This window comes from Pectinophora gossypiella, chromosome 2 (assembly GCF_024362695.1).
Source record: "Pectinophora gossypiella chromosome 2, ilPecGoss1.1, whole genome shotgun sequence".
NCBI classification, from domain to species: Eukaryota; Metazoa; Arthropoda; class Insecta; order Lepidoptera; family Gelechiidae; genus Pectinophora; species Pectinophora gossypiella.
This window is the reverse complement of record NC_065405.1, coordinates 17,184,337-17,211,096: the sequence shown is the minus strand read 5'-3', so window position 1 is coordinate 17,211,096 and position 26,760 is coordinate 17,184,337. Positions and strand designations below refer to the sequence as shown.

The window sequence follows — 26,760 nt, the reverse complement described above, 5'->3', positions numbered from 1 at the left end:
ACGCTCTGAAAATATGAAACAATAAAATAGGTTTATTTCTCTGAAATTCTTACGAATAATGACGTTTCGTACAGCCGTGGTCGTATGCCGTGGTAAGCAAACTCTTGGGACAAATTGGCCATTGAAGACACTTCTAGTGACACATCATATGTTTGTATTTGTGTTGATGGTGTGTGCTGCACGTGTATGTCTCACTATTTCCCAAAAAATGTCTTTAAAAGAGTTTCACGCAAGTATGTTTACGTTTATAAATAACATGGGTTTGTAGCTATATATAAGTAATTAGGTACCTATCTAAAATCCCGTAGGAAATAAACTCGCCCGCAAGGCGACTTGCCACTTAACCGAAAGGAAACTTTTTGCAAAAAACAAACCGTTCGGCACAGTCATTTAGACTAAATTGTTTCGCGAACTGCCATTAGTACCTTGCAGGAATAAAAAGTGATCCAGTGAATATCATTAGCGACGCCTTAAGTTTGCCTCGGATTCAATTTGTCTTTTTATCGCTTTGCTCTGGTCGTTTTAGAAGGCGTTATCATACAATTTGCTTATCTGAATGTGGTTTTCTTTGTAACGACGTAATGTAATGTATGGGAATGAAAAGAAAAGAATTTAGAGGAAACAGTAATGCTTATAATATAAGGTTGTATGTATGTAGACGTAGGGACTATGCTCACGTTCTGCCTAGCGTGATGAACTTACTATTTTAAGGACTAGTACAGGCAGCGTCGATTAACATAAAGTGTTATTATGGTTTAAGTACTTTCATAAAATTATAACATATTAATATAAACCTTTAGTTTATAATTTTGTTTTTCGTCTGTATTTTATTTTAATATTGTTTATTTTTAAGAAAATATTATTTATTGATATTTATTGAAGTCAATTTTCTCATGACATAAGCATAGAATAAAAAGTAATAATCGTATTAGTGTGATCTATATCACACTTCACACCCTTCGGGGAAAAACGCAGTAAGTTGATTTTATCAACTTTCGTCGCCCGAAGAATCACAAAAAAAAACAAAAATATCATTTTCCTTTCGCACTCGGCGATGTACAGAAAGTTTTTTTTTTTTTTTAATTATACACAGGGGTGTGAGGGAAGTTAAACACGTGTGATTTCCGTCCACATCGATACCACCGCGATCGTACGCCAATCTGTCGTAAGAGTTCACATACTACGGAAGTATAACCCATCTTTTTGCTTCGCCGCAGTCGGGTTAAAATGCGAATGTAATTTAAAAAATACTCACCTACTTAAATAAAAACTACGACGCCGCAAAACCTTGTCAAAGGCCAACTCTGAAACGATTTTGTTCGATAAAGTTTCTGTTGAAAAATCTTCGAGGGACGAGTCATCTAGTTGCAACACTTTTAACTAGCTGATTCAACTGTTCAAATTCAAACTTTTATGCCCTTCACACTGCGACTTTTCGCAGTCAGCAGGCCTAACATGCTAACGGCGCCAGTAGAGCGAGTACCCCGATACCGACCCTTCCGGCGTGTTCGACGACTTCCTTCAATCAGCGCTTATCGCTATCGACCCACTAGGGTCGATTAACTCTTTCAAATATTTTTCCTCTCAGACGACGCCTTGAGCCGAGGCTCGCCCAACTGGGCATTCTCAGGCCTGTTGTCTAAAACGTTGTACCGGGTGAGAGCCTTCAGCGCTCCCCATTTGTCCGGCCAAGTAGTTAATGCCACGAAATCTACAATAAGTCACGTCAAAAAAAAAGTAGAGCGAGTACTTGACAGACGAGTTAAGGTTCCTCGTTCACGCATCGAAAAGTGTGTCATACAATTTCACACTATGTTAAAAACATCATCACTTTTTCATATTACGAAAATAGTTTTTGATTTCATTTTTTTAGCTCTTCTATAAGCAATATACAATAATAGATATTTCCTTTGGAGTGCGATATCTTGAAAAAATCCTGGATGTTCCGGTAGTCGCGTGTACCAAGGACCTTTTATCTTGCGTCGCGTCGCGCTTAGGTACTCGTACATAGCGTGCTAAGCCTGCTGATGCTGTCGCGATAAACGCGATAGCTCTACTGTTGATTAGCTTGCCTGCATGCTTGTTCCTTCTTTCTACTATATTACCTACTATAAGTATGACTATAGTAACATACATAAGCTCACGACTATATCTCAATTGGGGTAGTCACAGGTAAATTTATCGCAAGATGAACTAAGTACCCGTACTTCACCGAGCTTTCTATTAGGCTAACGTGATAGGTGGTGAAACACATATAGTAACATGAAAATTTATTATGGACCAAAAAGAAATTACTGAGAGCTCGTAAAAAAAAAGAAAACATAAGGAGCTTGGTGAAGCGTGGGTACTAAGATCACCTTGAGATCTAGACCTCTGACTAACCTAGTTACGAAAATAGTCGTGAGTTTATATTATATTACTTAAGTAACATACTACGTTTTACAAAAGTACCACTGCGTTTGCATCGCTACTTATACACAACTCAATCGATGCAAACGCGATACAGTATCTATGCCGCATCGCGATACAAGCGTACGTATAGTACTGTATAAAGGTCCTTACTCTTCCAAGACTTTGTCTAACTTGTGGTCGACCTCGTTTGCTGTATGTTAAACTTTTATTTCCAGTTTGAATATCAAATGGAAAATTATCGTTTGCGCGAAACTTGTTGAAAACTTGAGAAAAATTGTGACCGTTGCAAGCGTTCGACTTTGGTGTTTGAACTAGTGCAACGGACGAAAACATTGTGAGGTAACCAACTGGAACATAATTCAGAGGATAGTAACTCAAGACATATGTTATTCTCTACTATAGCTACTTACAGCGTATGGACAGATATCAGAAAGTAAAAGATAGGTATGTTATGAGGCGAGTGACGTTTCGCCAAGTCCTGAGCAATTTTGTAGGAAATTGTTATTTTGTTATCTCATCATCTATAGTGTGGGTTGTGATGTGAATTACCAACCTCATCAACCCTGGTGTCAGGGTTATTATTGAGCCGCCAAAGACCCCTGACATGGCTCATATAACGACTACTTACTTACATCAGTAAGTAGTAACCGGGACCTACGACTTAACGTGCCTTCCGAAGCACGGATCATCTTACTTTTTGGACAATCAAGTGATCCAGTGGTTGAGCGTTGGGCTCACGATCCGGAGGTCCCGGGTTCGAATCCCGGTGGAGACATAATCACAAAAAATAATCCCTAATTTGGTTAGGACATTACAGGCTGATCGCCTAACTGTCCAAAAAGTAAGATGATCCGTGCTTCGGAAGGCGTTGGTCCCGGTTACTACTTAGTGATGTAAGTAAGTAGCCGTTACATGAGCCATGTCAGGGGTCTTTGGCGGCTCAATAATAACCCTGAAACCAGGGTTGATGAGGGTGATAATTCACCTAACAACCCACACGATAGAAGAAGAAGATGAAACAGTTTTTACAACGGGAACATTCTCACTTTGGGAATGGAAAAATCACTGATTGTAACCGACAGTTTTGTGGTTGATTTGAAATCCTAATTATGATTCATCTGAGCGATTTTGTATGACATCGGTAAGCGTAAAATTGTGATCCGCAATGTGTGTTGAATCGCTTGAACATACATATACATAAACTCACGCCCTAACCTAACGGGGTGGGCAGAGACATAAGTAACCAAAGACAACTTGCAGCCACTGTTGATACTATGTCGTAAGCTGGATATGATAAACCTTATGGTGATAAGGTATCACCCTATCGGCCATAACATTATCCCATCATGTTAGAGGACACAAACCCTCTGTCGGTTTTTACGACATGCCCTGGGATTCCAGCAGCTGAACGTTTTCTATGTTTTTTATTTGCTCCCAGATGAGCATATATATATATATATATATATATATATATATATATATATATATATTATATGCTAAATATATATATATATATATATATATATATTTTTACGTGACTTATTCTAGATTTGCTGCAGATGGCATTGACTACTTGGCCGGACAAATGGGGAGCGCTGAAGGCTCTCACCCGGTACAACGTTTAAGACAACAGGCCTGAGGGTGCCCAGTTGGGCGCGAACCTCGGCTCAGGGCGTCGTCTGAGAGGAAAAATATTTGAAAGAATTAATCGACCCTAGTGGGTCGATGGCGATAAGCGCTGAATGAGGGAAATCGTCGACCACGCCGGCGGGGTCGGTATCGGGGTTCTGAAGTGTTTGGTGTCGCGAGCTGATTGGCCGCCTCTATGGCTAGAGTAATCTGGTCGTCGGGATCGTATATTACATCCTTCGCCAAATGAGCATAGAAGCATACTGAATCGCTTGAAAGCGTCACATTACCGCTCGACGAAGCAATGATGCAGGTTAATGCAGTTTATCGCAGAGGTCCCGGGTGCGACACGGGTGAGTTATGTTGTTAGTAGATATGTAAACTTATAAATACATTGGCCCTGATTCCTGCAGACACCTCCTACTTACCCGACTGCAGCGAAGCGAAAAGGAGTTATGTGTTTGACGGCTATTTATGTGTGTTTTTGTAAATCTGTTCCCTCATAACTTCTAATGCAGAGGTGTCTAAGTCATGTTTAGGAGGTAGTCATTATGATATTAGTATGATTTATGTTCAGCTTCCCAGCTGTACCACTTGCCTGGCCAATTAGTTAATTAGTTAGCGCCATTCAAAACTTACTTACATAACGGAAGAATTTAATAGGTTTTTTAATAGGGAAATAGTCCCAGAAAGGAACAGACAATGTTTTCTTTCCATTTTGATAGAAATCAACATCCAAGTTTTTTGTGGCTGATTACTGGTAGTAGTTGCCCGGTAGAAACTGCTTCAGAGCAATAAGGCCACCAATTTGTACTGTTGCTAAATGTTTTTATAAAATGTTTGTATGTTTTTTTTATGTCATTGTATATGATTAACAACTTTTATCTTTGTTTTTGGGTATAAATGATGACCCTTGTTATTACAACCAGGCACAACATATCTGCCACCCATTATTATTCTGACCAAAATAATTCAATATAGGTAGCAACATAATTCTATACATGTCTGATCCAAATATCAAGCCGCCCCCGTTAAAAAGCCTCCGTGGTCTAGTGGTTAGAGCGTTAGACTCACGATCTGGAAGTCCGGGTTCGATTCCCGATGGGGACATTGTCGAAATCACTTTGTAGACTGTCCTTTGTTTAGTAAGGACTTTTCAGGCTTGAATCACCTGATTGTCCGAAAAAGTAAGATGATTTCATGCTTTGAAGGACACGTTAAGCCGTTGGTCCCGGCTATTAGCCGTAAAAACACCTCCACCAACCCGCATTGGAGCAGCGTGGTGGAGTATGCTCCATACCCCCTCCGGTTGATTGAGGGGATGCCTGTGCCCAGCAGTGGGACGTGGTTCTCTATTTTAACGCATAAAAGTTTATGTAATAATTTACCATGGCATAATGTTACTTGTCCTATTATTAGTTACGCATAGTATTAATTTGTCATAACTTTTTAAGCATAAATTTGAAACTCATAACTACTATAAGCATAATAATTAATGGCAATAATGATATATAAGCAATAATTATTATAAGCATAAAAACTATACTCCGAATGAGAAAAGCTTTGGCACAACTTTGAACATTTCCGAAACTTATTTTTTCCTAGGCTGCATTTGGTTCATGATTGTGAATTTTTATATTTTTTGACTCTATTTCATGCTGTTGGTCATCATTCAGTATACTTTTCGTGTGTAAGATAAACATGCTGGCGGCGTAGGGGTGGCCCGAGGGCCACCCCCGCCGCACCCTAACCTACTGTTATGCCTTGTAAAAATTATGACAAAACACTATTATTCTAAAAAAGAATTATGGATACCTATTTATATGCGAATCAAATTTATACCAACAAATATTAGTCCAAAAATAAGTTATACCTAACAAACCAGTATTCTTAGATTTTATTATGGGAAAGTACTATTATGCAAAAAGGATTATGATAATTAAAATTATGACAAAACCATTTATGCATTTTAAGAGAATCCCGTGGGACGTATATAGGCTGTTTATGTTATGTTATAATTATGTAGCCCGAGCAGCGAGTAAATAGGTAATTATCACGTTATGATCTGAACAGTGCCATTATAATATTTTAGACAACCTAGCTTAGAAATTCTGTCATCAAATCTTTCCGACAGTAAAAACACGTTTCGTTTTTAGTAAAATCAAGTAGACATTCTTTTTTTTTGTTACGGTGACGCTAACACTCTGTATTTTATACGTTTCCTTCAGTACTAAGAACCAGTGGAATCTAATAAGTCATGAGGATTACGAGGATAACACAACACAAAAGAGAGCTTAAACATAACATTTGTTATTTCCCCACTATTAATAACAACTTACTTAATTATTATCTTACGAAACCGCAAATTATTTGTTACGAGTGTGTTGAAGAGGTGAAATAACAGGGAGTTTTGATTACACACAAATTTTGATTACGTAGGAAGCGTGTTTTCAATTAACTAAATTGATAAGCACGCGCAAACATTATTTTGATCATGTAGTACCAAGCGATGGCCCTTTGGTGGCGGAGAAGCGATAATAAAATGTTACCCAAAACCACCGGACATCTCATACAAAACACCTTGTTTTACAAGCGCATCTGTATGTGACATACGACAGACTAAAGTAAATAGATAACGTAATTAGACCATGCACCAATCAACTACGAACCCATTGCTGAAAACCGCATTGAAATCGGATTCGTTTTAATATTATTGCAGTACTATTTTTCACAAATATTATAGCGCCCTCTAGTGAGTTAAAGACGTAATTTTTATTATTTGGGAACATGCATTAAGCTACCACGTACACATTGTTGAAAACAGAATTGTAATCGGACATTTCGTTTTGATTATATTGCAACATTGTTTGCACTAATATTGTGGCGCCCCCTAGTGAGTTACAGCCATGACATCTGTCCTATAACATGAACTCATCAAACACAAACCCGTTATTGAAAACCGCATCAAAATCGGATCATTAGTTTAGAAGATAGGTGGGAACATTACTTTTGCACAAACGCACACACAAACAAACACCTCTCACCCTAAACGCATATACCTGCTCCGTTCCGTCGTGGGTAAAAATGCACCTTTTATCTTTATTTTTGGGTATAAATGACCCCTGTTATTATATCTAGGCAAAAGACATCGTTCACCCACAATTATCAATAATTTTTGAATATGCCTCTGCTATTACATTATACTTTTGAATCATTATCATCATGTTGTCCAAACCGTATCCGGCAACGGAGACTCCTAAATATCTATCCCGAGTCGTTGTTGTGGTGGGCTCTGATGTGGATTTGTGGTGATACTTTTGAGTAATCATGTGATTGGCAAGCATATATACCAAGTCTTTCTATTTATAATGCAGTCTGTAAAAGTTTCATAATGTTTTGTTGTATGTGTACCTAAATAAATAAATAATGAATACCCAAGCAATGAGAAAATAGGTAATTACCAAATCTGTACAACAGTATCAATGTCGTGGCCAGATCATAGAATTGATCATTTCATGATGTGCTCAATCATTTCATGAAATGGTCATATTTCATGAAATAGAATATCATTCGTTGGCCACATCATGATGGACTTTGGCCAGATCAATGAACACAAAAAGTTTAACGATATGAGCAACTAAATGCATGATTACTTCATGATATGGCCAAACGTTGGCAATCATATTGTAAAATTAGTAACATTATCCACCGATAGTGGCGCTGGTGTCGATTGTATTTAAAACTTGATTGATATTTTAATCGATGAATCAATGTTATCGTTCAATTTTCCATATCGAATAGGTACATAATTTTGAACCTAAGAAATTAATCGACTATTCGCATTTTTATTACACCACCTAGCATGGACACCGCTTGCATTAACGATATGGCCAAACGTTGATTGACATATCATTAAACGTTGACGTTTCTACGATATGGTCAACTTAAGTTGGCCATTTCATGGAATATGACCATTTCATGAAATGGTCGACCACATCATGAAATGATCAATTTTACGATCTGGCCACGACATTTATATTGTTTTTGGGGAACCTAGCCTAGATCGTCTCTCATTGTGCCTTTATACCCAAAAAACAAAGATTCAAATTCATTTATTTCTAAAGTTTACAAAAACATTGTCTATAGGTAGAGTCCCAAGGCGACAATGCTTAAATATTTAACAGATTAACATTATAATAAAAAATGATATGTCATTCATTGTTTTAAGTTCACGCGGCTATTATCATAATTAAAGCACATAATAACGGGTTCTTACCGGGAGTCTCATATCCCCATTTAAACGCGGTAAGAACCCGTTATTATGTGCTAATTATGATATGTCATGTTTTAATTAGATAAAAGATACATGATATATTATGTCTGTTATCCATGAAGGTAGAAGGTTCATCATCATCATTGACCTATACATCTTTATCAGATGATTCAAACAGCGTTTCTGTGGCAGCTTTTAAAATGGCTGTAAAGTCCGATGCGAGAGCGACAGTACCGGCCGCACGACTGGCATTGTAGTTGAGGGTTATTAGATGGTACAGGTGGTAAATCGGCCCTTTCATTTCAGGTAGAAGGATAAACAAAAGAAAATCTTTACAGCGCCATCTCTATTGTTTCAGGAACGTAGCCAGGAAAGACCACGAAGACCAAGAAGAGCTTACTTGGAACAGATCAAAGAGAAGGAACGTCGTGTGTTATAAGGAATTGGCCTTTGATAGACAAGAATGGACAATGTTACACCGACAAGAGCGTGGCTCTTAAATTAGTGATGATGATGAGCCAGCAAACTCCCTCATTAAAGAAGAGTATTTTTTGTTCCCTAAATATTATATGGAGGAGCTCGGTGGCGCAGCGGTAAACGCGCTCGGTCTGCGTTTGTTGAAGTTAAGCAACTTTCGCAATGGCCGGTCATGGGATGGGTGACCACAAAAAAAAAGTTTTCATCTCGAGCTCCTCCGTGCTTCGGAAGGCACGTTAAGCCGTTGGTCCCGGCTGCATTAGCAGTCGTTAATAACCACCAATTCGCACTGGGCCCGCGTGGTGGTTTAAGGCCCGATCTCCCTATCCATCCATAGGGAAGGCCCGTGCCCCAGCAGTGGGGACGTTAATGGGCTGATGATGATGATGATGAAATATTATACAGGGTGTTAGTGACATCGTAACGAAAACTGAGAGGGATGATTCAGACCATGATTCTGAGTTGTTATCAAGTGGAATTTCCTGTCGCAAAAGTATGGATAGGAAAATAATTAAAAAAAAAAACAAAAAAATTCATGAATTTTTTGACAGGAAATTCCACTTGATATCAACTCAGAATTATGGTCTGAATCATCCCCCTCAATATTCGTTACGGTGTCACTAACATCCATACCTACTTGTATGGCTACCGTATGTACTTGTACGGGGTGTAAGTGACATCGTAACGAATACTGAGAGGGATGATTCAGCTGATTATTCTGAGTTAATATCAAGTGGAATTTTCCATCGCAAAAGTATAGAATTGAAAATAATTAAAAAAACTAAAAAAAATACATGATTTTTGCGACGGAAAAATCCACTTGATATCGACTCAGAATCATGGTCTGAATCATCCCTCAAAGTTTTCGTTACGATGTCACTAACACCCTGTATAGGTTTATTCCCACTTTATCTTGAACATTTTGTTAATTAGGCGTAAAGATCGAGTATAATCATTGTCATAGAAACTTACTAAGTAGTAAGTACTTGCATGGCCAGCTGAGCATAAGTGCCCATAAGCGGGCGCCAATCGCTAAGATTACAAAACAAATTCACGCCTATTTCCCATCGGGGTACGCAAAGGCTATGGAATTCCATTTGCATTGATCCTGACCCACTAAGGCTAAAAAGCTTGTTATATACATACATAAACTCACGCCTATTTTCCACCGAGGTAAGCAGAGACTATAGAATTCCATTTGCTTCGAACCTGACACACGCAGGCCGGTTCAGAGTACATCGTACTAAACCTTTTGTAAGGACATAAAAAAAGCGCTCGAAACGCATCAAAAGCGTGTTATAATTAGTTGTTTATATTTATGTACATTACTTACCTATATACCTATACGTATACGTCAGACTTCTTGAAATAATTCACTTAAAAAAGCTATAGTGCTATTTACCCGAAGGAAAGCAAAAATGAGGCTTGTATGTATGTACATACGTGGATGAATAATAGTAATGTTTAGGAGAGCCATGATCGTATGCCAATCTGTCCTAAGGGTTAGTTTACCACGGCATGCGACCACGGCTATCTCCTAAACATCACTATTTGGAAGAATTTCTAATAAAACCTATTTTCTTGTTTCATACCTTTTAGAGCGTCAATTTTCCGTAGTCGGGTTTTACGTTTTTAAACTTATATTTTTTGTCATTAAATTTGTTCGGATTGCACGCTTACTTTTAGATGCGTAAATGTCGAATTGTAAAACTGTTTTTAGATATATTGTTTCAATATGGTCATTGTAGACTTCAATGTTTCAAAGTTATATCGCTACGGTACGTCAAATCGCGATAACTTGGGCAACAGCTTGTCTAAACACCCATATAAGTATGTAATGTTTTGAAGGATGGGTCACTGTTTGATGTTTATTTCGCGTATATCTATGGCTACGTTAAGGAGTTAAGTAAACCAACTTTTATATGTATATTTTAACGGCTTCATTGGCTTTTCAACTGCTTTGTAAGTCGCTGTTGTCCTGTGTATCACCGGTTTGCTTCTTGAGAAAGGAAAAGGTTCAATCCTTGTTGTCTAATTTTCATCTGTCATCATCTCCTAGCATTATCCCGTTATCACAGGGTCCGCTTACCTAACCTGAAGATTTGACAAGTCTGGTTTTGTACAGAAGCGACTGCCTGTCTGACCTTCCAACCGGCTAAGGGAAAACCAGCCCAATACAGGTTAGGTCACATACTTCTGACAATGCATTTCCCGGGATGTGAGTTACCTCATGTTTTTCTTTAACGCTGAGCACATGATAATCATTTATGATCCAAACATGAATTCGAAAACAAATTCGACAATCATTGGTTTAGGCTTGTGCTAGATTCGAATTCGGATTTTCATCTGTGAATTATTTAATTCATCATCAACAATTTAAGAGCCACGCTCTTGTCGGTGCAGCATTTTCCATGCTACTTTTTTTAGGGAAAAATAGGGCAGTGGTTTCCCTCTTGCCTTCCGCCCCGCAGTATTCTGTCTAACGCAAGTGGGATGGCGCCCAGAGTAGTCTATTACAAAGCCATACTAGGACTCCTGTCCCCCGCCTCTGACTAGTACTGACAGTTACTGCTGCCCTCTGTCAGGTTCCAGGTTACAGTCCCTGTGACTTGCCCCGTCTGTCCTGCGTCCTTCATGAATTATTTAATTATTATACGTATAATTTCAGTTGGCTTGATGATTATAGACGGTGATACGCTCAGCACCATATCACATTCTAACAGAAAAATCGGTGAAGCATGAGTACTTAGTTGATCATTGTGATGGATGGCACGTTATGTTACTACGTATATTATACTTTATGTACGTTTCTGTCCTGTGGTACAGCGGCTTGATCCTCAATTGTGGAGTGCCAACCCCGGTACCGCACTTGCACCAATGAGTTAATCATGTTTACTCATCTTAAGTGCCATTTTCACTAACACAGTTGGCTCGCGATACGGCTCACCACCTATCACGTTGGTCTAACAGAAAGCTGGGTGAGGTGTGGATACTTATTTCATCTTGCGATTTACGTACACTACCACGTCTTTATGTATATATATACATATATAGTACCCTTGCTATGATGTTATGCAATACCTTTGTCGATCTTTTGGCCCCGATATTACCCATATCAAATATTTCGATACCGTCTGTTCTTTGACCTAACTCTGCTTGAGTTCTCGTAAAAATCTTATTAAATTTTTTATTAAATTTCTTACCGCAAACGTGTGCACCAAACTTTGATATAAAATGTTTTATAGGTAGTTGAAGTTTTCATAAAAAAACTTGTAGTAGTACTTGTACCACTAGAGAGAGAGAGAGAGAGAGAGACAGAGAGAGGGAAGATCTAAAACGACCAGCAATCCTAACACGCTATTAAATCTAAAAAAAAAATATGTATTAATCTGGGAGTCTTCAAAGCTAGAGTGAATAGACATTTGCTAGGTAAGCCCGGGTGAGAGCCTTCAGCCGGGTGAGAGCCTTCAGCGCTCCCCATTTGTCCGGCCAAGTAGTTAATGCCATCTGCGGCAAATCTACAATAAGTCACGTCAAAAAAAAAGCTAGGTAAGCGTGGTCTACCCTAGACCACATCGTCACTTACCATCAGGTGAGATTGTGGTCAAAAGCGAGCCTGTTATATTAAAAAAATATATATAAGCGCAATGCAAGATAAAATAAGGTCAAAGTCGTAAAGGTAGTCACGTGTACCAAACACGTGACTACCGGAATATTCGCGATGTTTTCGAGATGTCGCACTGCAAAGGGTATATCTTATTATTTCGTATTGCTTATAAAAAGGAAAGGAAAAGAAAAACAGACAACTATTTTCATAATAAATGAGAACATAATTAGTTTTTAACACCATTTGTGTGACACACTTATCATATTCAAGTCGCGGGTAACTCGACGAGTGAACGAGGAACCATAATCTGTCAAATTTGACAACTCGCGCTTTGACATTTGCTCGCTACTCGCGTGCTAGGCCTGCTGATTGGCGATTGTCCAGAGGGACATGAAGACTTGTGCAAAGAGTCGTGCTTCGGAAGGCACGTTAAGCCGTTGGTCCCGGTTATAACTTACTGATGTAAGTAAGTAGTCGTTATATGAGCCATGTCAGTGGCCTTTGGCGGCTCAATAGTAACCCTGACACTAGGTTGATGAGGTTGGTACTCTACCTCTCAACCCACACGATAGAAGAAGAAGACTAGAACGCCACAGTTGTTTATGTATTCAACAGCAGTACATACAAACACACAAAATGAAATACAATCAAAAAATAATTCTGCCTGCCAATTATGGACGCACACAACACTGATTAAAACAATAATAACAGAAGCTAACCCCGTAAGAGCTGAAAATTGAAAAATATATCAGCAACAACACTTCATTCGGCATGCTTAAAATTCAGGTGCGCGCTTGGACAAAAACGTAGGATTTCAAGATTATTCTTTTGACCTCAAAACGTGAAAAGGGTTCGAAATGTCAGAATAATGTATGAACGCAAAATGTTTATTTGGTCCTAAAGATAGGGACAGAAATAAACCAAACCTCAATTTAATTCTGACTCATCTTGGAAAAGGTTATACTTATCAATTTTATTATATTACACTTTTCAGCGGATTCATAATCCCATTACTGGGCATACAGAAGTCTCCTTAATCAACCGAAAGAAGTATGAAGCATAATCCACCACGATGTTCTACTACGGGTTGTTATGGGCGTATTTGAGCTATTAGCTCGGAACTCGGAATTTCCTTCTAACCCCGAAACCCAGTTCCGTAACATTATGACATACAATGCATCAGAATGTGATTATTCAACTAGATGCTTGCGATGTTTTCATTATTAAGTGACGACATGTCTCTTTTTATTTAAGAGCTGCGCTCTTATCGGCGTTGTAATCGCTATTCCTCTATTCTTCCTGCCAATTCCTTCACCTTCTGGTAAGATACGACCTGCACCTTCTGTTTTATTTGTTTTATAAATGTTCTGCTAGGTCTACCTCTTATATGATGTTTTTTTTTTTTTTTTATATAAACAAATCGTGTCGTATCAGCTGGCCAATCATATTTCCTTTCGATTTCTCTATAGTCTTTACTAGGTTTTTTCTTCTACTCTTTCCAGCATTTCTTCCTTTGACACCATTTCATTCCATCTTAAACTCTTCATTCTTCGCCCACACCACATCTCAAACGCTTCCAACCTCTCTCTCTCTCTCTCTCTCTCTCTGTCTCTCTGTGTCATATTCCACGTTTCACTTCTCGACGATATATAAATACATACATACATAAACTTACGTCTATTTCCCACCAGGGTAAGTAGAGACTATAGAACTACATTTGCTTCGATCCTGACACGCTTCTCTTGCTTTCTCCACATTCATCAATCGCTTCATACACGCACGCCGGTTCAGAGTAGATCGTATTAAACCTTTTCTAAGGACATCTCCAATTTGGTCAATGTAAGTGCTTCTCGGTCTTCCTCTGCCAGTCCTACCATCAACTTTCTTTTGCAATTCTATTAACCTTCATCCGCTCTACGTGCCCAAACCAAATTAACATTCCCTTCTCAATCTCAGTCACTATATCGTCTATCGACGATATATACCTATGTCGAAATATTCCAAAATTCTACACGATTCAATATTGGTACCTACTTCGGATGCCATAGCGATACGAATCTATACGTCTACCTTTGACCGTTCCAATATCGGACTTCGGATTGACCGACGATAATTGTCGGGTTGAACGGACCCATGTCAGGTGTCGACAGATGCTGCATTTGTTTGTGTCAGGATTCCCTTTGTTCTTGAAGACTCATGTCATGTCCAATACTAAACATAGCATCATGCCTGATTGGCAGGATGTAGGTAGATGTGTCTAGTACACGCCCACTCTTCGCCAGATATGTTTAAGTCCCATGTAATAGGGGGCGAGCCTACTGCCATTAACCGGGCACAAATACAGATTTTTTTTAAAAAACGGTTATTATAAACGTGGTCTAGTGGTTAGAGCGTTAGGCTCACGATCTGGGTTCCGGGTTCGATTCCCGATGGGGACATTGTCGAAATCACTTTGTGAGACTGTAATGGTAAGGACTTTTCAGGCTTGAATCACCTGATTGTCCGAAAAAGTAAGATGATTCCGTGCTTCGGAGGGCACGTTAAGCCGTTGGGCCCGGCTATTAGCCGTAAAAACACCTCCACCAACCCGCAGTGGAGCAGCGTGGTGGAGTATGCTCCATACCCCCTCCGGTTGATTGAGGGGAGGCCTCTGCCCAGCAGTGGGACGTATATAGACAGTTTATGTTGTTATAAACTAAGTTATTATTAAGAATTAACTGTCTGGAAGTTGATATTAGGTAGCCAAATACCAAAATTTCATAACAATGTTTTTTTTTATTTTAAATGTTTTTTTCTTGCAGATTTTTTTCCCATCAATCGTTTAGTCTATCGATTTATATAGTGAGATTCTTGAAGTCAAGATATTATTTGCGGCAAATTTCTGTATAAACATTATAACTAGCTTTTGGCAGCGGCTTCACGTGCGTTAAATTCGTGGAGACACTCTTTTTCTAATGTATCAATTCTTAGCGTCCTACCTTGAAAACGGCGGAAAGACGAGTACAAATAGTTCGCATACAGTTTTTTAGCTTTCTACCTTGAAAATTGCGGAATGACCCCTACCAATTTTCACTTTCATTTATTTTATTTTCTATAATTTCGTGTAAATGTGATAATATTATGAATGTGTATGTATATGTGATTTTTTCCATTTTCAAACTGAGTAGCTATTCTCGTCGTAAGGGAAACCAGCGTTCACATTGACCCATTGAGGGGTCCAAACCGGAGATTATTTGTGGCCAGCTGATTGCTCGCTTCAATTGAATGGCCAACGTACGATAAGCGAATTACAACGTTCAAACGGTCCATTATATCCTCTACTCTGCCCGTTACGATCTTAATGCGATGTTTGTTTATGGGAAATTGCTATTTGCTTCAAAACATTCCTTAATGCGAAAGAATGGCACTATTAAGAACTATTTAGAGACTGTCAAGGAAGTTTAGTTATTTCGGCCATGGTTCTTCTTTTTATCGTGTGGGTTGTGAGGTGGTATACCAACCTCATCAATCAGAGAGCCACCAAAGACCCCTAACATGGCTCATGTAACGACTACATACTTACATCAGTAAGTAGTAACCGGAACCAAAGGTAAGACGTGAATTCCAAAGCACGGATCATCTTACTTTCGGACAATTAGGGGATCAGCCTGTAATAGCAGTATAGTAGAGTCTCATTTGCGCCCAATACACTTAATGGTGGCGCTTTTGCATCTCTTTTCTCTTTTTTCTTTTTTTATAGGCAAGAGTTTATGTATGTATGTTAGAAGTATTGACAACAAAGTAGTTGGAATCATCACAAGGTAATCCAATTCCCTAGGCCAACTCCAAGATTGGCGGAGACTGTTCAAATCAATTTGGCAAATTGCACGTCTTTGATATTAGAATTAATTAATAGGGTTTCGGCCCAAGTTGACAATGTAGTTAGTGGACACAAACAAACTCTAACTTTAATGAGATTGGCTGCTTGAAACTGTGAACTTTGTAGTTAAATCGCTGAGGTGGTGTACCGTGTTGTATCAAATTCAAATTCAAAAATATCTTTATTCAGTTGGTAACATAGTTACACTTTGAGTCGTCAATTTTTACATAACGAACGTCTCATCCGCCTAAAACTACTGCAGCTTCTCACAACCTGTATAGCCGGGGAAAAGAAGCCGCAAGAAAAACCTCGGCACAAGGCCCTAGACGTTCTTTAAAAATACAAATAAACATAAAATATTTGTATACAATTGAGTAATTTAGCTGCCTAATATCAGTTCTCAAACAGTTAATCCCATGCATTCATATCTTCTAAATAAACACTAACTTTATAATAACCTTTTTTGTAAAGTTTTTGTTTAACTACTGTCTTAAAACAGTTGAAAGGCAAATTCTGAATGTCAAAAATACTATATTTAATTTTCTTAATCAAGTTTAATGCATTCAGAAATGGTAGGTATACTATGATTTATGTTTATACTGGCCGAGGGTTAGTTTATGGTCGTGTATTTTAAATGATTTGAGAAGTCTGTTGTTTTCGCTGGCAGATTGAAGTCGACGACGTCCAAGGTAGGACGCATACATTTTCTCTAGTCGGGATTTATCTTCGGACGTCGTTCAGAAGTTTACTGCCTTTGTTTTATCTTACCATAATATTAATGCACTTACAAAATTTATGGAGTTGACATGGTTTATAAAACTGCATAAGTATCAATACACACATTCAAATTCAAATTCAAAAATATCTTTATTCAATAGGTAACATAGTTACATTTTGCAACGTCAATTTTTACATAACGAACGTCTCATCCGCCTAAAACTATCACCTTCTCACAACCTGTATAGCCGGCATTACAGGCTGATCACTTGATTGTCCAAAAGTAAAATGATCCATGCTTCGGAAAGCACGTTAAGCCGTTGGTCCCGGGTACTACTTACTGATGTAAGTAAGTAGTCGTTACATGGCCCATGTCAGGGGCCTTTGGCGGCTCAATAGTAACTCTGACACCAGGGTTGATGAGTTTGGTACTCCACCTCACAACCCACACGATAGAAGAAGATTACCTATCCTTTTGTTGCATCGCCTTGGTATCGTAGTGTGATTGGGCCCTTATTGAACTATTACTTCGACATAATATTATATTTTATTTCATGCCTTACCCTACTCAGACAGAGAAGGTAATTGTTAAATTCTTAACAAAACATAGTATCAAGCAAGTATTCGCAAAGGAGTGGGCAGAAGTGTATAATACACACCCACTCGTCGCCAGTTATGTTAAACTCCCATGTAATATTGGGCGAGCTTTGTTTTGACGGGACTTATTGTAGATTCGGAAAATCTACAATCTACGTCTACAAATGGCATTTACGGTACAAAATATAAGACAACAGACCTGAGGGTGCTTTGGGCGCGAACCTCGGCTCAGGGCGTCGTCTGAGAGGATATTTTGAAAGAATTGAATCGACCCTAGTCGGAAGGGGACGAGCCTATTACTATTAACCGGACACAAATCCTGGACACCTTATGATTTCAATCATCTATGATGCAACATGAATTCAAAATCATTGAATATACGGACTATTTCTAAGGTCTTACTTTTCATCATCACCAGCCCATTAACGTCCCCGGGGCGTTAATGGGCTGGTGATGATGAAAATAGGGAGATCGGGCCTTAAACCACCACGCGGGCCTAGTGCTGATTGGCGGTTATTAACGACTGCTAATGCAGCCGGGACCAACGGCTTAACGTGCCTTCCGAAGCACGGAGGAGTTCGAGATGAAAACTTTTTTTTTTGTGGTCACCAATCCTATGACCGGCCTTTGCGAAAGTTGCTTAACTTCAACAATCGCAGACCGAGTGCGTTAACCGCTGCGCCACCGAGCTCCTCCTCCTCCACCTTTATAACAAACATAATAGAGAAAATTATACTTATACATCCTGTTACTAGGAACAGACCTCCCCTCAATCAACCGAAGGGGGTATGGAGCATACTCCACCACGCTGCTCCACTGCGGATCAGTGGAGGTGTTTTACAACTAATAGCCAGGACCAATGCTTTAACGTGACCTCCAAAGCAAGGAATCATCTTACTTTATCGGAAAATAAGGTGATTCGAGACTGCAGTGACCATAACAAACAAAGGACTGTCTCGCAAAGTGATTTCGACAATGTCCCCATTATGAATCGACCTCAGACCTACAGATCATGAGCCCTACACTCTCTCAACCACTAGACCACGGAGCCAGGCTGACGAAAGTAGGTTACTAACATTTATTAATGTGACTAAACTGTTTCTATGATTTGTGCTAAACCCTTCCAATTCATCAAGAGAAAAGCTGCAACCGGTTTTGATACTCTCTCTATTTAAGAGCTATGCTCTTTTCGATGGAGTAATCGCCTTCATTACTCCATAGATAGGGCGTGTAGAACGGTGGCTGCCCCAATCGCATCCATTTCCTCGGCCTCCAACCAGATACTGGCACCCTAAAATTTATTTCCTTTTTGAAAACCAACAGCAACTTAATTAAACATTCTGGAAGTACATAGGATACAGAAGAGCCAATTATTGTGTTTTTTTTATATATCTTATATAAATTGCATAGTCTATTTGAATCAGCTGATTCAAAATAATATGAATACGCAACTAAGTTTGCTTTTAGTAACTTTAGCTTGATCGCAACTTCGCTTTAACTAAGTAACTGGCGTGGCCGAGGGCAAGAGAGCTATTTGACTTCCAATTAATTAAGCTTCAGTGCTGGTCTGGAAGCGAATTGAAAATATAAGCCGGGTTCACCTGCTAATAAACCGGTTCCCTTGCTTATAAACGAGTTCACTTGCTTATCAAAATAAGCAGGTGAACACCTGCTTATTCCCAGGCGCGTTGTAAAACTTACACTACTGTGTTTTATGGATTAAGTTCTATTTTTAGTACAATATAATTAAAGAGAAAGAAAGAGAAAGGGGAAGACCAAGAAGAGCTTACATGGAACAGATTAAAGAAAAGGTTAACGTCGTGTCTTATAGGGAAGTCAAGGAATTGGCCTTTGATAGACTGGAATGGAAAATGCTGCACCGACAAGAGCGTGGCTCTTAAATTATTGATGATGATGATATAATTCACAACAACACAGCCACACCAGCCTCACAGCTTCCGTGGTCTAATGGTTAGAGCGTTACGCTTACGATCTGGAGGTCCGGGTTCGATTCCCGATGGGGAAATTGTCGAAATTACTTTACGAGATTGTAGTTTGTTTGGTAAGGACTTAACAGATTTGAATCACCTGATTTTCTGAAAAAATAATATATGAGTCCGTGCGTGGGCACGTTAAGCCGTTGGTCCGGCTATTAGCCGTTAAAACACCTCCACCAACCCGCAGTGGAACAGCAAGGTGAAGTATGCTCCATATCCCCTCCGGTTGATTGAGAGCAGGCCTGTGCCCAGCAGTGGGACATATATAGGCTGTTTATGTTTGTTATTTATGTATAATATATAATAGATGGACCATTGTAAAAGTATTATAGGCAATGGACTGAGCAGATCATACCCAGGTGACCACACATATCCACAGATTATCCTATAACATTATTACAGGATAAAGGTTCAGTCCAGTCCAGGCCAGGTTGGTGGTCCAGTGGTTGAGCGTTGGGCTCACAATCCGGAGTTCCCGGGTTCGAATCCCGGTGAGGACCAATCACAAAAATCACTTTGTGATCCCTAGTTTGGTTAGGACATTACAGGCTGACCACCTGATTGTCCGAAAGTAAGACGATCCGTGCTTCGGAAGGCACGTTAAGCCGTTGGTCCGGGTTACTATACTGATGTAAATTAGTAGTCGTTACATGAGTCAATGTTAAATGAGGGGCGGCTCACGTCCATTTAAGACTATATTATAAAGATCCAAAGGGGGTGAAGTAAGCGCATGATACGAATTAATGCGGGGCGGAAAGACTTTTCTATACGTGGTATTGTCCTTCACTCATCTTCTTCTCCTGTCGTGTGAGGTGGATTACCAACCTCATCAACCCTGGTGTCAGGGTTGGGTCTGTGTCTTGGGTATTTTCAAATAGGATGGCATTTATGATTTAGACAATTTTAAAAATAATAAAAAGCGACCTATTTCCTTTTTGGAGTTGGGTGTAAAGGGATAAGGTAAAATATTTGAGGTTAGTCTTAGTCTCTTGATTATTTGCTCTGCCCTACACAGTAAGTAAGTAACGATGAAAACCGTAGGCATGTTTATGTAAAAGTACATACAAAAGTTGGTTTTGAAATCGCTGACGAACGACTTTCATTAAGTACGAAACAAAAGCCAATATCTTAAAGATAGAGGCAAAAGGTATAAAAACAAAATTTATTGAATCGGAAAAAGTAAACATAAGTTGTTTTTGTCTAGAACAAGATAAAGAAGAGACATAACAGGGAAAAACAAATCGAGAAAACTACCAACTCATGATTTATTGGTCGGACAAAGTACTTACACCTGTCCAACAAGCTGGATTTACAACTAGTTTTGATGGGTGAAATGTTTATCGTAACACTATTCTGGAATAGTTTTCTTCTATCGAGTGGATTGTGAGGTGGATTACCAACGTCATTTACGAACCTCAGTTTGACGTGTGTAAGATAATTATATGAGAACTTCTTAAAACAGTCCTTTTTATTCCCGGCTGTATTGCAAGTTATAATAAATGTTCGACCTTAGCAAGATAAATTGGGGTTAAGACGAAGCAAGACAGTAAAAGTCTGCATGAAAGATGTCTATCCTTACTTGCGAGCAAAAGTAATAGGACTCAAAATATGTCTAATCATTACACGCGTAACATATGGTTCAGTGGTTGAGCAACGCGGTGGGTTTGAATCCCAGGACAACTAGATCGTAGATATGAATATGTCCCCATATCGCAATTATTGACAAAATACATGTCATCAAAAAGTCGTTAAAAAATACTTAATAGAAAAATCATTATACGCTGTAGGAGTTTTTAACGAATCTTTTAGATACTGATTATTGATTTTGTACGTATTTTGTATAATTTTAAGTTGCTGTAGTGCCGTTACTTGGTTCCTGTTTGTACTTTCCTCTACTTTTAAGACCTCTGTAAAACATCAGGAAAGCAATAAATATCTTATCACTTTGTGTTTTTTTTTCGTTATCTCTCCTTCCGAGAAACTGTGAAAGACACACTTACAATACAACGAACAAAATAAAATTGCTATCCAAAGTTCTAGGCTAAGTAAAATTTAACTTAACTTTTTTGGGTGATGTACACGTTTTTACATCACCCCAATAATAATAAAATACCGACAGTGTTTTGAATTTGTCATAATATAAATTAGAAGCTCATGTGAAGCTAACTTTATTTAAAAAAGCTTTTTATAAGATGATTACCTAAACAACCTACCTAAAAATGCTTGGTATTAAAATGTGTTTATCTAGTTAATAAATAACTTGTAATGTATCCCTACATTGATTTTAAAGATGTGTTGCTGTTGCAGTTTCTTGTCATTTCATCTCCTCAGTCATAACACCTTGCGAAATGATGTACTTAGATTCAAAAATATAAAATTGACCTACAACAAGTTTACCTATGATAATAACGTTGAATAAATGATTCTGATTCTGAACCCTGTGCCCCAATTGCGGTCAAAAAATGACAACTGGAACGCAAAGGAAACTGCAACGAACCTGAAACTTTTGGAAAATCGGTATCGCGGTGTCTCTTTGACAAGTGGTTGTTAAAAGACGGAAAGCAAACGAACCACAGACGTGGCGTCCTGTAAAAGTTTTGAACGAGCCACTATTTCTCAATTGTTTTACGCTATTACGCATATATGTTGTTTTTCTTTGATTTATATTGCCTCCAGAGTGTTTCTTTCACATTTGTTTAGAACAGTGGTTCACCTTTTTAATGTCACTACCCCTGTGAACATGTATGGAAATTGAGTTTACTGCTAATTTAAAATAATTAAAACCACACAAATTCGAACGAATAGCTGTAGGAAAGTAAGAATGCTATGTAAGGATAATGAATGGGAATTTGATTGTTTATGGTATGAAAGGAGGATGGTTAATGAATGGGACGTAGTGAGTTTTTAAAAGTGAGAAAGGAGAGTCTTTGGTCGGACGGGAGGGATGATTTCGGTTTTAATATAAGGTGTGTGTGTATAAAAAAAAGTAAAGACATTTAAAAACTATCCGAGTTATTTCATTACCCCACATTATGTTTATTATGTAAGTAAGAAAATGCACGTTTAGGTAACTAGTAAAGTAATATATAAATCTCGGAGTTAACTAGTGTGAAGGTTGAAATTGCATTCGCAAGTTTGACAATATTAGGTTCGGTTTCACTCAACGCGCATCTCATGTCATGCTCAACATTTAGACGGTTTCTGGCCTTTTTTTTAACGTAACAAGAGTTATAATACTATTTCGTGCCATCCCGTATTACCCCCCTAGAATCTCCATTTTACCCCTGAGGGGGTAATTACACCCAAGTTAAGGACCACTGGTTTAGTGTCATAGAAAAAATGTGATAAAATGTCGGACTTATTACCTTTGTCTTGATTAATCAAGAATTCATAATTAAGAAAAAAAGAAAATGTGTTTCATTATTTTTTTATTTTTATTTAGTAAACAGAATTTCATAATTTATCATGAACCTAGTTAGTATACGACCCAATTCCGAAAGTACGGATTTGGATGAATCCAATTTAATTATGTTTAATTCTGTTTCTGTATAATCTCTTTCTCTCTCTCTCTCTCTCTCTCTCTTACAGCATTATATTATTATTATAAGACATAAATTCCTTCAAAACCAAGTATTTCTGTTCCGACTCCTATTCTTGTTGACTACTAGAACTTATTTACTGCCGATAAATACTTAGCAGTTATTACACGTCAAGTTTTCCTTGTGTCTCTAATCATACGTTATTAGTTTGCCGAGTCGTTTGTACCTCTAGAGAAGTGATGCGACGAACGTGATTGGTTCGTGAATCAGTGAGTTGACTCCTTCAGTATTAGAGTGTGAATAGAGTTAATACAGGATGTTAGTAACATCGCAATAAATATTAAGGGGATGATTCAGACCATGATTCTGAGTTTATATCAAGTAGAAATTTTCGTCGCAAAATTTTCAATGGATAAGAAAATGTCAGGTATAACTTAAAATAAAATTAGATGGCGTCTGCAGGATTTAGCACACTTTTTATCAAAACTTAAGTAGGTACCTACATTCAAGCTAAAACCACATAAATCATAATTTATAAGTATCTATGCATTTTTATAAACAATTAAAATGATTATTATTTAGACATTAAATTATTTTTATACGTGAACCTGACCAGCATTACTTCCACATGTAAAAATGATATGAGGAACACGAACCTGAAACAAACAAAAAAGTTTGGTTAAAAAACTTTGTAACAATTTGTGTATGATCTCTACGGAAGACACTGAAGCGTGGGACTTAGTTCATCTTGCGATGGATGTACCTCTGACTACTCTGATTGGGATATACCTAGTCACAAGCGTATGTTTTATTGTCTCCACGGAAGGAACTTCAAAAATGAATTGTCATTGAGAAAACATTACTATTAGTCAAATAACTTTGTGGTCTCTTGGTTAGGACATTACAGGCTGATCACCTGATTGTCCAAAAGTAAGATGATCCGTGCTTAGGAAGGCACGTCAAGCCGTTGATCCCAGTTACTACTTACTGATGTAAGTAAGTATTAGTTACATGAGCCATGTCAGGGGCCTTTGGCTGCTCAATAATAGCCTTGACACTAGGGTTGATGAGGTTGGTAATCCACCTCATGACCCACACGATAGAAGAAGTCATTATTTTCGTACCTATTAATAAATAAAGTATTATTTCTGTATACACAACCAATTCCTGCAAACTAACAAGAAACTGTAAACTTAGCGAGCGTGTTGACTCAATTTGGATCGGGCGTCATTATATCAGTGAACTGTGTCAATTCATGTGCATGCACGTCCCTAGCACATTCATTTCAAGGTAGGTGGGAGCTCATCAGAGTGAGTTTTCGCGCAATAACACATAAGTAGGGCAGGCGAGCTATTCCTCTAACGAAATAACGCAAAGGTCGGAACGATAAATTTACCATAAAGCACTAACATGCGACATGATTTGTCTAACGATGAAGATCCTGCCTAGCTTATGTCTTTCCTAGCTTTTGTACGTTTCATCATCTCCCTAGCATTGCCCCGTTTTTCACAGGGTTCGCTTACCTAACCTAAAGATTTGACAGGTCCGGTTTTTACAGAAGCGACTGCCATGACTTTAATAGATTTCACGAACAAAGTCGTGGGTAACCAACTAGTGCAGAATATGCCTCAAGATTGTAGATAACTTAGGATTTGTGATTTATATTTCAGTAGCAATAATGCTCCTAAATTTTTTCTCAAGATAAAAGATTTCGCGCCTGATTTAGGATTTTACGCGGCTAAAGTTTTTGCTAAAAGTTTCTTTTCTTATCAACTTTTTACTTTTGATGTATTATTATATTTTTGCCGAGTAAAAGCAGTTGCGGTATAAAAAAATAGAAAAACTTATATGAAGTAACATTCTGGTAAAAATATATTATGTTTAATAAATCGCATAAAATATTTTGGTGCAAAAATATTTATCGAATAAAAAACCTTCTATTATGTCACATTCTGGTAAAAATATATGTTTAATACATAAACATACATAACCAGCCTATATACGTCCCACTGCTGGGCACAGGCCTCCCCTCAATAACCGGAGGGGGTATGGAGCATACTCCACCACGCTGCTCCAATGCGGGTTGGTGAAGGTGTTTTTACGGCTAATAGCCGGGACCAACGGCTTAACGTGCCCTCCGAAGCACGGAATCATTTTACTTTTTCGGACAATCAGGTGATTCAAGCCTGAAAAGTCCTTACCAAACAAAGGACAGTCTCACAAAGTGATTTCGACAATGTCTCCATCGGGAATCGAACCCGGACCTCCGGATCGTGAGCCTAACGCTCTAACCACTAGACCACGGAGGCTGTTCTATGGGTTGTTATATGTTTAATAAATCGCATAAAATATTTTGGTGTAAAAACTAGTGATGTGCCGGTTCGTTAAAAATGTATATCCGCGGATACGGATCTGAATACGGATATTAGTGTAAAGATCCGCGGATACGGATACGGATACGGATACGGATACGGATACGGATCTTTATTTTCTTATTGGATATTATTCGATTGGTGTCGGCGCCCGCGACCTTGAAACGATAGTAGACGTCTTCGCTCGCCGCAACGTCAGGCAGGACACGTTTTAACTTGCATTGTGCGGGTAGTACTTTTGTTTTGGTTATGGTAAAACAATCTGAATGGAATTTTATAGTTTTTTATTTAATAATTCTACTTAATCACCTGAAAAAGATCCGTAAAGGATCCGCGTGAAAAGTAACGGACACGGATACGGATACGGATTTTTCTTTTATTTTGGATATCCGCGGATACGGATACGGATATTCGGAACATCACTAGTAAAAACATTTATTGAATGAGTCCGTTTTTCTTTCATCCAAATGTAATAAATGAGGGGGAGGCTACACAAAGCGATGCCATTTATAACGACAACGCAACGCCACGTATATTTACGTTGCAAGGTAACAAAACAACGCATATTGTTGTCTTTCTCAACTAGTAGATGAAAGTCATTTTGATACAGGCATATTTGCGACAAAGCATTTCCGTCATCGCTAATACAACCAGGTGTTCCTTCAGCGGAAACCCATTATAATTACATAACAACATAACCTCCGTGGTCTAGTGGTTTGAGAGTTGGGCTCACGATCTGAAGGTCCGGGTTCGATTACCAATGGGGGCATTGTGGAAATTACTTTGTCGAGACTGTCCTTTGTTTGGTAAATGTTTTCCTTCACCCCTGAGCACGTGATAATAATTTATGATCCAAACATGAATTCGAAAAGAAATTCGGCAATCATTGGTTTAGGACTGTGTTGGATTCGAACCTGCGACCTTAAAGTGAGAGGCAAGCGTCCTATCAACTGGGCTACCACGGCTCAACTAAACGCTTGAACTAACGTTTTACAAAATTTCTAAGAGAACTTTTGGGGGAAAAAAGAACTTCCTTATCCATTTAAAAGAACTCCGGAAGTTCTCGAAGTATTTTTCTGTCATCCAACAAATGACTTCGGAAGTTTTGGGGACACTAAAAAACTTTGCTTACACTATTGGAAATCGTGTATGAGGTAGTTGAATACTGGTGATTTTGTACGCTACTAATATTAAAATAGGTTAGTTTCTAACAAGTCAAATCAGTTACTTTTTACTAAACGCCACAACACGAAATTACTATAGAATTTGTGTGAAAAAGCA

General features: G+C 38.4%; 1 protein-coding gene across 1 annotated transcript in view; it reads left to right on the top strand.

The window, feature by feature from the left end:
• LOC126378021 (tripeptidyl-peptidase 2) overlaps positions 1–25,380 on the top strand; it is a 477,445-nt gene extending 452,065 nt beyond the window's left edge. Inside the window, exon 27 of the transcript XR_007568028.1 lies at positions 25,200–25,380. The gene's annotated coding sequence lies outside the window, so the exon portion shown is untranslated. The remainder of the gene's footprint in view (positions 1–25,199) is intronic.
• Positions 25,381–26,760: the final 1,380 nt, after the last annotated feature.